Below are 12794 nucleotides of genomic sequence, written 5' to 3'. Positions count from 1 at the left end.
ATTTGATAGACCAGGGGTAGCTTCCTCCAAACTACAATTTTTAGTTTTAAATGTAAATTTCGGGAGCGGCTTAACCCCTTCATCAGTACAAAGCTAGCTAAGTAGGGATAAGTCGCTCCCGAAATATATATTCACATTTAAAACTAACTAGTCGGGAAATCGGAAGCTAGATGCTTCAGGTATGAAAGTTTTTGGTTCCTTCTTCTGTGAATATATTGTAGAACTATGAGATTTGTGCGTACCTCTTATGCATATACATTTAGTATGTTTGACTACCCACTTTAGTGTGATATTGACATTTAGTTGCAGTAAATTTACACGGTAAAGTAACAACGAACTATAACTTTGTTACTAATGGTATGATTTTGATCAAAATTGGAAATAATATGCTTCATATTATATTTTATACTACTACCAACTTTTATAACTCTGGAATAAACTTTTTTTACTCAATTTCCCCAAAAATATGGTAATATATAGGGCCTACAAATAAGTTCTGTCGGTTTTTTCTTTAAATTTGAAGCTTTATTGTGAAAAATTGGTTATACATTCATTGTTCAAAGTATTGCCCATCGCTAGCCACAACTTTCTTCCATCTTTCAGACAATTCATAGATACCATCGCGCCAAAAATTGGCCTGCTTGGCCGCTATCCACTCATCGAGCCATTTTTTGAGTTCGTCGTAATTGGAGAAGTGCTGGTCAGCCAAGCTATGCTGCATCGACCGGAACAAATGGTAATCAGAAGGAGCAATGTCTGGAGAGTACAGCGGGTGGGGTAGGACTTCCCATTTCAACGTTTCTAGATATGTTTTAACGGGCTGTGCAATATGTGGACGAGCATTGTCATGTTGCAAAATTACTTTATGATGCCTTTGCTGGTATTGCGGCCGTTTTTTCTTGAGTTCGCGGCTCAAACGCATCATTGGACGTCGGTAGAGTTTGCCCGTGACCGTTTCGTTCGGTTTTAGCAGCTCATAGTATACCACACCCAGCTGGTCCCACCATATACACGGCATGATCTTCTCACCATGAATATTCGCTTTGGCCGTCGATGATGAGGCATGGCTGGGGTATCCCCACGTTGCCCGACGCTTGGAATTATCGTAATGGATCCACTTTTCATCGCCAGTAACTATTCGATGCAGAAAACCCTTCCTTTCTTGCTGTTGGAGCAGATGTTCGCACGTGAAAAAACGGCGTTCGACGTCTCTTGGCTTCAGTTCATACGGAATCCAACTTCCAACCTTTCGGATCATTCCCGTTGCTTTTAAACGGTTGGAAATGGCTTGCTGAGTGACTCCAAGTGTTTTTCCAAGTTCTTCTTCCATTTGCTATGGATCTTGGTCGAGCAATGTCTCTAATTCTTCATCTTCAAAAATTATTGGCCGTCCGACGCGCTCTTCGTCTTCCAAGTCAAAATTGCCACTTTTAAACCGTCCAAACCACCTCTGACACGTTCGTTCAGATAGAGCATGGTCACCATAAACTTCCACCAAAATGCGATGACTTTCGGTTGCTTTTTTCTTCATATTGAAATAATGAAGTAGAACTTCCCGCAAAAACACATTATTTGGTACAAAATTGGCCATTTTCGTTGATGAAAAAAGTATTGTTGTTTACACTTCAATTAAATAATTTATACTGACGTTTGTGCCTATTGACAGTAGCTTTCCGATGAATGTTTGGAAATGTGGATCAATGGAATAAAAAACAAGCTACGCCATCTATTGTGAAAACCGACAGAACTTATTTGTAGGCCTAATACTATTATTAACTTAATTTGAACAGATATCGATATGGAGAGTATTTTGAGGCCTGGGTACCATATAGAAGCAGCTTCATGATTTTTTCAGATTTTTCGGTTGGGTAATTTCTGAGAATGGGTCCGTTAAAGAGATCATCACTTTCCACCCCACCTACTCCCCGCCATTCTAGCAAATCTCAAAACTAATACCCGCTTCGAAAAGTACTAATCGGCACCTTTCATTTGGTACTGACTAGATTCGGTGAAACAAATTTTTACACCTCCCTTTTACATGTATGGGGACCCCCCTAAATCTCAACGTAGAACGATATCAGTCACTGCATGTCTGGGCGTTCACAGTTTCCACCTTCTTACCAAATTTCGTGCCAATCGGTATAGCCGTTTCTGAGGAATGTGCGTGTGACAGACAAACAGACAGACAGACGGACGGACAGATAGACAGACAGACATTGAACCGATTTTAATAAGGTTTTGTATTGCAAACAAAACCTTAAAAATTGTAGTTTGGAGGAAGCTACCCTTGATGAAATCTACTAAGATGATAAAATATAATACTTTACACAATGCATTTTACATCAGGATGTGTCAAATTTCTTCTAGTTTAATTCGATTTACTTTTGATTTAAAAAAAATATATCATTTGTTCACAAAATCCTGGAACACCAACGGGATGTTAGCTACGAAGCATTTGTTTCTTTATGACGCTACAGTCTGATGTCGATTTTTGGCTGTCCGTAGTTTTCGTTTCCACTCTCCTCGGTCCAGCGACCATGTTCTTCAGTTTCAGTTTCATGTTGTCCATATCCTTCATCTGGCTTGCCTACTGACGGTCGAAAGTTGTGGCATCGACCACGTCTCACTGCCGTAACAAAGGACCAGCCAAATGAAAGTTTTATATATTGTTTCCCTGGTTACACTTTATAGAATTGGCAGTACGAGATAAAATATTTTGTTGGCAAGCACGATTCGCCTTTCGTCCTTTGTGAAGGTTACGCCTTAGATCAAAACAATTGATTTGTTCGAAGTTGTGATCGTTTAGTGTCGCATTTTGTCGGATTGGCGCTTTTTTCTGATTTGTGTCATGACTTTGATTTTTTCTTCCTTTACTTTTAGGCAACTCCCTTCACGTTGCATTGAGTTCCGTTGGCATTTTTTGGATTATATAAATAATTTTGAGACCAAACGATCGCATTGTTCTAATCCGGATTTTGTTCCGAAACTTCTTGTTAGCTGGTCTTACAGCTTCAGTTAACCACTAGATTGAATCACAGTCATTCTGTTCAGCCGAAATAGTTTCATTTGAACTTCAAATTTGAACATTATTTTCTACAGTAACGATCTTGACTGATTGAATTCAACGAAAATTTAATCGAGCTCAACGTTATATCCCCAATATCTTTCTAGTATCTGTTCCACTGAGAATTTTTAACCCACAGACCTGACGAGAGGAAAGAGGTGGAAAGGGCCGAATTCCTCGTCTAGAGGTCTTGGAGCAAAGTTTGTCACCTTTCTTATGAATAGAGGTAATGTCAGTTTTGCGTTAATTTTCTGGCATAGTTTCGTCATAGTTAGAGTTTCAGGAGCTCATGAAGTTTAGTCGCCATCCCCATACTCCTTGCTATTAATAGCTTTTTAGGTATTTCATCCACATCCGGCGTTTTGTTGTTTCGCAGACACTTTTTCGAGTGTAGGTAGTTGGACAGGTGCCGCGATGTTCCATTGAAAAAATCCTTAAAATATTGGACCCATAGATTTTTAATCGGCTCAATTTTTCAATAACATTTCAAACTATGCCCCTGGAAAATATAGTTCCGAGCTGGAATAGTGCTGATATTCCTTTCGATTAGTAACATCTCTTAAAGTTATCGTTCAATCTGCAGATTTCGTCATTTTTATGGTTGCGTTTCTTCCCTACAAATCTTGTCAGGAATACCCAATTATTAATTTTATGTATTTTTCTCGTTTGGCTCTTGTGGATCGCTTTTGATATTGTTTCTAAATAACGTTTTTCTTATCGATGGGCTGCTCGTACTCTTCATCAAATCTTTCCCCTTGGCCGAAGGTGCGTATTAGATGGTTTTTTCTGTAACTCCCCTGATTACATCTTTCAGCTAACTCCACTTCATGTCAATGCTTTTGGCTTGCTGGCATCGGCTTTGTTTGACTGATAGAGGCTTTAATCGAGAAGCAGATCGTTACACTCAGAAACACCTATATCAGAGAGAGAGATGTTAACTATTATTTGAAAGGATTAAAGAGATTAGAGCATCGCTGGAATCGTATGGGCATAAAGGAAGACTACCATAAGTTGAAAAAAAAACTTGATTTTCTGTTAGGTTCAAAACTTTCCATCTAGCTTTCATATATTAACCTCCTTTAAAGAGTTTAGAATGACCTTTGACTTGACGTAATGTTCTTGATGATAAAAAGAAGCACTTAGCTTCCATCTTCCTCGAATAGAGGTCCATACAGGATATACAAAATTTCTTCCTTATATTCAACTTTATTCTAGTTTATTTTATTCTTATTCTTCTGCATACACGCGAGTAACTATTGCTGGGATATGACAATCATGTTTTGAAATTACATTTAGCAAGAATGAAGTGGTAGAAATCAAGATCCTTGTCATTTCTGTCTCATGCAGTGTCAACATGGTAGAGTAGTAAAGCTCTTAAATACTTTATAATGTATAAAAAAAGCTGCGAAAGGTTGATGATTGCTACCACTAAGAAAAAGAATACCCTAGTTATGAAGATATTTGAAAAGTTCCGAGCAAAACATTAAAAGCTCAAATATAAATATATGACTAATTTACTCTGGCTAGCCTTAAATTATTGCATGATCACCCTAAAGCTCCACTCTTCAAAGCCATCAACTATATACACTGATTTTTCGTGCTATTTCATTCAATTATAAAATATATTCACAACTACTACAAAGTTCTGTGGGAGTCCTACTATTATTAACAAAGTTATAGTAAGCCAAAGTTGCTTGTTCATAAGAACATACTGCACCCCAAGGCATAATAGAAAACAAGATCATATTAGAATTAATAGTTAGACATATCAAAGGCTTATACGATATTATATCACGAGAGGTTTATTACTAGATGTGAATTATCGGACAATCTTTGTAGAATCCTGTTCAAGTACCACTTCGCCAATTACAAACACACATGAGGTCATGGTATGTAACATTATACTGCACAATTTTATAATATATTACCAATTGCTGAAACAATTCGGTTGTCGTTCGGTCACTAAGGCTAAGTGCTGTTGGATATGATTAGTACATAGATGGGGACCGGGTTAAAGTCCTCATTGTCAGTTTTCTTTTTTAGTTAATCATCCGGCTGCTTAGTATATACAACTAGAACTGTCGTAAACAAAGTTCCTCACATAAGCAATGCCCAAAACTTTTCATATCTGAATCGTCCAGCTTCCGGTTTTTCTGCTTCTTTTAAAAGCAAGCGGTTTTTATTTCGTGAAGGACAAACTTACGAAATATTTGTTGGTACTAAGTATTCTTATTGAAGTCCCCTTTTCCACTTGGATTTCATGCTGTTATGCACTGTTGTTAGCTCATCCCTTACACAGCATTCAGTGTGATGATTCTGAACTGGGCAAAATCTTATTGAGAAAGAAACGGGAGAAAATAAAATAAGTGAGAAGAGACTATGTGAATGCCTTATACGCCAAAAACGGTATACAGGAGACATATATGGATGAAGTGAAAGAATGCTGCTAGATAAATATAATGGCAATCGTGGCCCAAATGTTATTAATCAAAATCGCGCCTAGAATGGGGAACCCGTATCTCAAACTTTCAACTTTTTTTTTTAAATAAAAATGCTTGAAATTTCAAAATTTGCCTCAATACCGAAATACTGCTTCACAAATCAACCTTGAAACTAATCTGGTTGTACGAAAACCAATTATGAAGGAGTTTAAAAGTCGAGTCTAGACATATTTCGAACGTAACTATCCGAACTTCTAGACAGGCACTAGACGCACAGTCATTCGCAGTCTAAATAGAAAGCAACAGTAACTACCACAATGGGCTTCCAAGAGAGCAACAAGTAGATAACATGCGGCAAGAAATTAACTTCGACATAATCTCTTCATTTCGTTACTTCGCCAAAGATGGTCCCAAATCTTTCGAGAAAGAAGGAAGTATGAGTCGATATAGTCTGAATGGTAGTGTAACATTCAGGGAATAGTTGGGGAAATTACATGTATCAAATAGTATCTATTATTAACTCAAAGTATCTTGTCCTCTTCTGAGATAAGTTCCGAGTCGGGTTTCGAAAGGGGTCACCTTATGATGATGCTCTTCGTGGGGTTGTAAAGTGGTTCGACCCATAAAGTTTAACACCGACCGTTTAGCTGATGCAACTCGGATTCGCCAAGCGAAGAATTGTCTTACCGATCCGACGGCAGTATTCTTTTCTCTGTCCCTACTCAGGATGTGGAAGCGGATCGATGAATACAGGGAGCTGAAGGTTCAACTGATCCAGTTGCGAATGATGGCGAACATGACGAACTTAAGCTTCGAGTCCTAGAAAATCTCGGGAAGTGCATTGTAGTATACATCGTGACTAAAGGCAAGCAGAGTCCGACTGAAGATAAACACTAACAAATTATCGCACATGTCCTAATTGCATTAATAGGTAGAATATCGAAGGCGTCGGACAGTTTGCATATCTCGGAAATGTTTCTGGCGAGGGCATCATTGTTGACGTAGTCCGGTGCATTAGCAGCACTAAATCTACCTAGGCTGCTTTGTTCAAATGTTCAATCGCATGGACAGCCTCTGGACATCACCCAATCAGGCAGGAGTATTTGCTCTTCAGCCAAGTAAGCGTTAAGGATCGCCTTGGACAAGAAACGATGGTAGAAGTTTAACATGACCAAGGATCTTCTCCGATTCTTAGCTGTTTTCGGGTGCTGGAAGCTTGAAATCACTTGCATTTTGACTGGGTACGGTTGGATCCCTTCAGGGGGAGGAATCATAGTTGTGGTGGTGATTAACGGGCTCAGTGAGATTACGCTCAGTAATGATGTCGCGGTATTTTCGAAGAAGTGCACGAATACGTGAGCGTTGGGTGTGCAGATTGATGCTCTATCATGCGTCCTCTTTAACATAGCCCTGGATAAAGTGATCCATGATGCTGAGGTAAATGCAAGAGGTACGATCCTCTTTAAGTCCACCCAACTACTGGCCTATGCTGACAATATCAACATCATGAGAAGAACAACCCGAGACGTACAAATTGCCTCCATCCAGATCGAGCAGGCGGCGATTAGCGCGAGATCTTGGGCTGCACATCAATGAAGGCAAGACAAAGTATATGGTGGCAACGTCAGCACCGAAAACCAGCCAACCAATAATATCAAACCGCACTGGTCAAACAGGAAGAATAAGAATAGGAGAATACAATTCTCCTGTATAGGGTCGAAAATCACAACCGACAACAGCTACGATGATGAAATCCGCGCACGGTTGTCAGCCAACAGAGCCTATTTCAGCTTACAAAAACTGTTCCGCTCGAAACGTCTCACCAAAGCTCTTACTGTACAATACAATGATTTTGTCGGTCCTCATGTATTCCTCGGAGACTTGGGTTGTTAGCAAGAAGAATTGCGAACTCTTGGCCGCGTTCGAGAGGAGAATCGTCGGAAGAATTGGTGGCTCTATACATGAAGATGGACGATTCCGTGGTCTACATAACGACGAAATCTATGAGCGATACCATGACCGTCCAGTTGTGGATAAAATCCGGCTCAATAGGTTACGGTGGGTGGGTCACTTAATCCGTATGGATGAGGATGATCCCACCCAGAAAGTCTATAAGGTCAATATCTATGGTAGAAAAGGAAGACGAGGCAGACCCTGCCTAAGATGGAACGATGGCGTAGGCCAGGACGCCAGACAGATTTTAGGGATATCGAATTGGTGGACCTCGGCGCAAAACCGGGATGTCTGGAGTTCCTTATTAAGGCAGGCCTAGACCGAATACCGGTTGTTGCGCCGTTGATGATGTAGTAATCAAAAAGAAACAAGTCGGGAAACCGGAAATTGGGCGCTTCAGGTATGAAAGGTTTTGTTTGCTTCTCGTGTGAGTATATTTGAGTGTAGAACTACCCCATTTGTATGTAGCCCGTTAAGAATATGCATTTAGCATATCAGATTTAATACTTCGGGTTATAAATTTACCCGGTAAAGACAACTTTAAACTACTGTAACTTTGTTACTAATAGTATGATTTTGATCAAACTTGGAGATAATATGCTTCATGTTATATTTTATACTACTACCTATAATATATATACTATACTATACTACTACTTATAACTCTGGGATAAACTTAAGGGGGGGTTTACTTAATTTCCCCAAAAATATGGTAATATATTCTTATTAACTTAATTTGAACAGATATCGATATGGAGAGTATTTAGAGGCCTGGGATCCATATAGAAGCACCTTCATGATTTTCTTCAGATTTTTCGGTTGGGTAGTTTCTGAGAATGGGTCCGTTAAAGAAATCCTCCCCGCCTTTCTAACAAATATGGAAACTAAGATCGACTTCGAAAAGTACTAATCGAAACCTTTCATTTGATACCCCACATGAGACTATATTCGGTGAAATTTTGTTTTACATGTATTGAAACTACCCCCTACTAAATCTCAACGTAGAAGGATATCACTCACTGGATGTCTGGGCGTTTACAGTTCCCACCTTCCCACGAAGTTTCGCGCCAATCGGTATAGCCGTTTCTGAGAAAAGTGCGTGTGACAGACAGACATTGAACCGATTTGAACAAAATGATTGCGATTGCGATTATAAACAAAATAATCTTGTATAGGGTATCGGATGTAGGGACATTTTTGGAGGATGGATTTAGTTCGACTCTTCGGAAAAATGATAATAATATTCCAGGCGGACATACAATTTGGCGTTTTATTGGCAATAGGTGTGGTGAGACTGATGAGGACTGTTCCAAAAGTGGCTGCCAACCAGGGGTAATAACATAAAATTATTAAGTTTATAGTACTACCACTATAAACTATAATAAATAATTCAACTTTGATCGACGGAATGAAATTTATTGAAGTAGATGCCAGGGCATTCGAACATGACATTTAATGAAAAGGTTGTAGATTAACTATATAAGGGCTTGGCTCCATAGTGGTTGGAAAAGGCTTTGGTCGTCATGCCATTCCTGTTCAGGCCACTGACAAGGCTATTTCTCGCGTGGCTGAACTCTTTGTGACCCTGATGCTACATGAGCAATATTGTTAGTTTACTTCAAGAAATTGTATATAGAAACCCTAGAAAATATTCCTGAATCTATCGCCTGGAGAAAACCAAAGTGTTGAGCTCGATTATCTGCAACCGATATGAGAAAGAGGAGAAGATGGTCCTGTACTTTATATGTAACTGTCCGATTCAGACCTTAAACAACGATTTAGATCCAGACACAAACTAGTGTATAAAATAGTATCGTAAAACACAGCCTAAAATCTAAAAAGCTCTTGGGTGTTGTTGCCGGACATAATAAAACAACAACAACTTCAGAACTTAGATAGGAATATTAATTTCAAAAGGCCAATTTCTTTCTTTTTTCCATCATTTTCAATGTGCGTTTTCGCTTCAACTAAACAGTTTACTTTTTGAAACTCCAAATCATCACGACTCTCATTTTGTGTGAGACTGTTACTCTGGGGCATTCAGCATAGTATCCTACCGACACTAAGCTTGTGGAAGGTTCAGGGATTTGGATTTTGTTTTACATACTCCTATCGAAAACCTTATTTATGTGCATAGCATAGACGCAGAAGTGGGTGGCGATTAAGAATTGGTCTGGTGTGACTCATGACGTAATCGTAGAAGTGAAGGTCGTCTTTGGAATCACAAGCTCCAGGCACGAAGTTCTATTGGTATTGTTGCTATTCGCCTCGCCAAAATGAAAGTGAAAGTGGATTCAAAACGATCCAACGTGACTTTGTTTACATGAGCCGCGGCTATGTTCGTCTGCAACGTAATTTGGTAAGTGCAAATGGGATTTATAAATCAAAATTTCTGGCTAATGTGCTTTTTCATTGTGATTTTCTCTCCTCAATGTCTCCAAATGGAATAAGATGACGGTGTATGGGTATTGTGTTACTGGACCATAGCAAATAGATACAATAGAAATTGTTATCCTTGTAATTTCAAATATTTCATTTTGTTGATTGATCTGTACTGTAAACCGTTGGAAAGGGGAAGCGCAAAATATTTGGAGAATCGGGGGTCCTTTGCCTCTCTTTAAGTTAATGTGCAATCAAGTTTGTGTGTAAACACAATTAGGTAAATTTATTGTCCCGGAATATTTTTTTGTTTACCACTTGTACGAAAAGTGATAATAAACTTTCGAGCCTGGAGTTGTGGGAAGATGTTGGGTTCGACAAATGGAGGTAGAAGATTGTTGCCAAAGGTTTTGTGAAATTCCTTCTGATAGCGGCTAGGTAGCAAGTATTTCCTGCATTTCCTTCCATTATAATTCGTATGGTGTAATTGAGTGCGCATTCTCTCTCTTATCTCAAATCCATATATCAACAATATTGATTGGCAATATTGAACCCTTCACATTTTACTACCTGTTCCTATTATCCGCAATTCACATTTGATGTCTCAATTCGGAACCATTCAACCATAGTAGTAAAACCCGTCTGCGAGAGCATCCACTTACGAATCAATTACAATGAGTATGTTTCTGCCAAAAATATCAAACAACGTGACGAATCGTAATTCCAACTCTAAGTGTTGCATTTATTGATATAATTGAAGAATCATTTGAGATGGTACATAAAAGCTCTCAAGAATAATTGACAAGTCTAACTATGCGCCTTGTTGGACCCCTAAGCTACCGCCAAGTGAGTGCAATCGAATTAAACCTGTTGGAGGATAACTAAATTGGAGATCAATTGATCTTTTTGTTGGATTGGTGAGTAACAATTGAACGAGTAAGTGGTCATGCACACTTGCAAATAGTGGGCGAACTGCACTACAAACCGTTCAAGTCTTTCCTGGTAGCGGACGAATATGCTGCTAAAAAAGCTCTTGTATTATGCATGCGCTTCATGCTGAAAACCCAATCAGGCAAATTGCAATGAGTCTTGCTTAGACTCCCCACTTTGCGTTGAGTATTATTACTGGAATAATAAGAAAAGACTCACTTTTTGTAAGGGTTGTGTACTGGAAGTATCGAAGTATCAACGGCGTTGATACGTTCATTAAGTTAGGTATGAATTAAGGTAGGATCCAAGAATATTAGAAATGAAATGAAAGTGGGGTACTGATCTAAGCTCCATAATTATCTGAACGTCATGGAGGATCTATTGGGAAAACCAGCTATTCCGTGATGCATTCCAGGTTGATTTTAGTTAAATTTTCTGGAAGAAAGCAAGTATCTCTCCAGTGGTCGCACACATGGATATCCTCCTCCTGAATCTTAACGATCATCTCCTTGCACTCTTTGGGAAAGATCTGAGGTTGCGAATGAATGCCCGAAAAAGTTCCGCAGGCAGACTTCCAAGGCCGGTGGCTTTATTTCGCTTGAGCACGTTGATGATAAAGATAATGTCCCTTTGCTTGCAGGAACAGTCCGTATATTACGATGGGATAGCATATCATTCACAAAGCGATGTCATACCATTCAGGGTTGTAGTGATTATACGTTATATGAAACAGGATCGTGATGAAGTGCTCTTTCCCCTTCTTCAACTGTTCTTCAATGTCGGATGAGAAATCCATCGTTAACTTTCCTCACAGAACCATCAAGAGCCTTATCACATCTCCAAGCTCTTCCGTAATGCGGTATATGTTGCTGAAATCTTTGTTATTTGCTTAACTAGAAATAAATGCATTCTTGGTCATTGATATTCTCGGGCGTTTGCGCGAAATGACGATTCCTTTTGAATTCTCGCTCAAATTGGAGAAAGCAAGCATTCTGGACGCCCTCGACACCTTTGTCGAGGAACTTGCGCGTTTTCGACAGCCCCAGGTTAACATTTGGGTAACAAGGCAGCTCTTTTATTTGCAGGATGGTTGCCAGTCCACGAATTTCTATCTCTTTTAGTCGTCTTTTACGACAAGCAGAGAGTACTTTTGTATTCTCAAACCCTATCTCACAAGGCACTTAGCCGCAATTCTTACCTCCAACGGGTGTCTTTGCCTTCAGAGGATAAAATTGTTTTTTTCGACCTATTTTGTTGTCGTGTGGAAAATGTATCTCGTTGTCCTTTCCTAGATCATAGCACTTTATTGATTAATAATAATCGTTGGTGTGACAATTTAATTGGATCTGGGCCTTGCTGTGAGTTTTACCCTAATTCAATTCAGATACTCATTCACACGTAGACGTATTTTACTAATTCCTTTTACTTTCAATTACGAGCTCATGTGCTCCATATCTGAAGTATAATTTATTAATATTAGCGTTTGTAACATTCATTATTTAAAAATTAATTCTAGAAATGTCAATATTCAATAATTTAATTTGCTATTGCTGCGACTATGGAAAACTAGACGGACAGTGGAATCATGTTGTGAATGTCACAGAGCGATGGAACTAAGCAGGGTGCGAGAAATTGCATGTAGGACAACTTTGTACAGATGCTAAGTGGAAAATTGCAGACCATGATATGTCTAATGCTAGTAGGAACCTCAAAGGTCTCGATAGGAAGGCATATGTAACTCATCAGTTATATAAATATTACAGGGTATATCACGCCAAGTAATGTTGGGAACCTCGAAAGTCTTCACAGTATGTAATTCTGGCCTATCGACCTTCCTTCGTATTCACTATAATACATCAATTTATTATCTTCGAGGAAAAAAAAAAAGAAAAAATAAGACGATAACAACAAAGGTTTCTGGAGGTTCAACGAAAAGTAACACTATTCCCACAAAAGCAGGATAGAATAGAAGCTAGCATTGATCAATAAATATTTAAATGTGTAGTCCGCATTTCCATACAACACTG

The 12794-nt window shown here is 39.0% G+C and overlaps 1 protein-coding gene across 1 annotated transcript in view; it reads right to left on the bottom strand.

Moving 5' to 3' along the window:
- LOC119660402 (6-phosphofructo-2-kinase/fructose-2,6-bisphosphatase-like) overlaps positions 1–12794 on the bottom strand; it is a 272893-nt gene that overhangs the window by 35187 nt on the left and 224912 nt on the right. The gene's annotated exons all lie outside the window — the stretch shown is intronic.

Source organism: Hermetia illucens, chromosome 1 (genome assembly GCF_905115235.1).
Source record: "Hermetia illucens chromosome 1, iHerIll2.2.curated.20191125, whole genome shotgun sequence".
Lineage (NCBI taxonomy): Eukaryota > Metazoa > Arthropoda > Insecta > Diptera > Stratiomyidae > Hermetia > Hermetia illucens.
The sequence above is the reverse complement of the archived record's forward strand: the minus strand, read 5'-3'. Positions and strand labels throughout refer to the sequence as shown.